Below are 2598 nucleotides of genomic sequence, written 5' to 3' on the forward strand. Positions count from 1 at the left end.
ACATTAATTCCCAGGGAGCTTTTTAGATATTAGTCTTTTAAGAACCACTGGAATTTTTATTGAATCTTAAGTGATATTTGAACATTTTTTGTGTCTTTAATTATATGTTCGTATAAACATTTTTAAGTAAAAGAACACATTATGTTATATTTTCATCTGAAATGTATGAACTGTCAGACATAAATAGAGCATTCAGAAATTTGTCCTCACACTGATTCATTAATGTTAGACCTTAGAGTCTGAAAAAGTACAATGTATGATGTTACATGATGATAAGTGGCAATATTATTTTTTATACTTTGAAAATACATTTTAAAATAAGAAAATAATGAAATTAATATTTAAAGAATCCTTATCAGGTAACTATGAGAAAGATTCCATGATTTTTATACATGCAAAGAAATGCATATTTTCCCATACAGAAATGGTAAAATGGTACAGTGTTGATTGCTTTGATATATTTTGTTGAATACATTTCTTTTTCCTGTCTCAGTCAGAATCCACCTTGTCCACCAAGTCAGGTTTCAAGAAACATCTATCATATTCTGCCTCTCAGAACTGGGGTTAAAGTGGTATAAGAACACTTCTGTCACAGACTTTTTTTTTTTTTTTTTTTTTTTTTTTTGTAGGGCCCTGAGCTTTATTAGCACATTACTCAACACTCCCTCCCCTCTGCCCTGGAATTCCCACTTTGAATAACTCAGGAGACAAAGGGACCAAACAAAGAGCGACACCTCAGCCACCTCCATCTTGTCCACCTCCAGCTCTCAGGAGACTGATGGCACTGGTAGGATAAGGTCACCTTCTAGTGGGAAGATCAGAGCTGGGCAACTTGAGGCTCTGAACAGATAGGTGGGTCCTGTGCTGTCAAGGCCTGACAAGAAGGTCTCGAGGCTAACAGATTCTGGCGCTGCGCTGCTCCGTAGGACACAGAGGACCAGAGGTCCAGGCTCTTGGGGACAGAGGTTTTCTCTGACTTTGGAGGCAGGATGTCCCAGCCCAGCAGACAGTGCCAAGACAGGGCCAGAATGTCAGATGCATCAAAGCTCTTCCTCCTATGAATTCGATACCGGTGAGGAGGATCCTTGATAGATAAGGGGATGCTCACCCTGACTTGCACTGGCTCTTCCAGAGTTTCAGGGCCCTGCTCATCCCAGGGTTTCCCACACAGACGGCAAGGGGCACCCAGATCCACAGGCTCAGGAAACAGGCGGCGGTGGATATGTTAACAGTACACACACTCATGGTCCTCTTCCACACCACTGCTCTCCTGCAGGCCTGGGAATACAGCTTCCGGGGAGTTGCAAACACAATCCTCTTTGTTGTTTTCTCGAAACCTCTGCAGCACAGAGAAGAAGGCCTCGGGTTCACTAGTGACCGGAGAGCTATTGTCCAGGGACCCTGCAATCCAATCATAGCCTAGGTATGGCCTAGAGTGCAAGCTGCTCTCCGGCATTGCAGACTCCTGGGAAAAGGTCACTTTGGGCTTAGATGGCTTACTTAGTGGTGACAGGATGGACCTTGGGACCTGGGTCTTGTCAGGCCCCAGTCCTTTTGGTCCTCCCAAAGACACTGGCCTCTTCTGACATTGAGTGGCTATCAAGGGTACTGAGGGGGCCATAGTCCTTCCTGGGCCACCTGATGTTGGCATGTGGCAGGTGGGTGTGGGTCCATCCTGGAGTTGGCCTTGTCATACCAGACCGTATCAAATGCGTGACCTCGATGACTGTCCAGTGGGTCCCACAGGTGTCTTTTGTCATATGAGCTGGGAGCCACTGAGGAAGTGGAAGAATTCTCTTGGGACAGTGGCACCTCTAAGTTGTTGCTGCTGCTACAGTTCAGGTGTGACTTGGATGAAAGGACGCCAACGCTCCACACCCGGAAGCCCAGATTCCGACATTCTTTTCTCTTGTTTATGATCAAGATTTATTGGGAGTCATGGCTGTGACTATGGACACTTCTTAAGTACTCGGTCAATACTTAGAACCTGTCCATCTTGCTTTGTTCTGAGATTCGTGCTGAAGAACTGCAGGTTTGTGGTTTTCATGGGTGAGAATTATCTTCTTTTATGTCTTGATCATTTTTCTGATTTTTGAGGAACTCCTCTGCAAGTGTCTAAGCATTGTGAGAATGAATTTACAAGTCACAGAGAAAACTGTGATCCCCAGAGGAGAAGGGAACATTGTATGACACTCTGTCAATTCTTCTTGTTCCTTACTGGTGGTGTAAGTCATCCTTCATAAATTGTTCCCTGAAAATTTCAGGAACTCAGTGCTGTGCACAATTCTCATCCCAATAATGATTCTTTGAATTTCCTCAGTGTCTATAGTTAGGTATGTATTTTCTTTCATTTTCAATTTCCCTCATTTCTTGATTTATTGGTCATATTGTTTATTTACGTCTCAAATATTATTCCCCTCCCACTTTACTTTCTTCTATGAAGCTGCTCCCTTTTCCAACTACCATCTCCCATCTCAGTTTCTTGGTGGACCACTACAATGAGAGAACATTAAAAATTCTTTTTTTCCATTACATGTGGATTAGTGTGTGAAGTGTTCAGAGGACGTTTATGACATCACAGAGCATAACTACTGGCTC

The 2598-nt window shown here is 43.3% G+C and overlaps 1 pseudogene across 1 annotated transcript; it reads right to left on the reverse strand.

The window, feature by feature from the left end:
- Nucleotides 1-817: 817 nt before the first annotated feature.
- Nucleotides 818-2047, reverse strand: LOC308424370 (migration and invasion-inhibitory protein-like; annotated as a pseudogene). Its single transcript has 3 exons — nucleotides 1970-2047; nucleotides 1639-1908; nucleotides 818-1486 (listed from the first exon to the last, which is right to left on the reverse strand). The product of its transcript is annotated as a migration and invasion-inhibitory protein-like (transcript).
- Nucleotides 2048-2598: the final 551 nt, after the last annotated feature.

This window comes from Micromys minutus, assembly GCF_963924665.1.
Source record: "Micromys minutus genome assembly, chromosome: 9".
NCBI classification, from domain to species: Eukaryota; Metazoa; Chordata; class Mammalia; order Rodentia; family Muridae; genus Micromys; species Micromys minutus.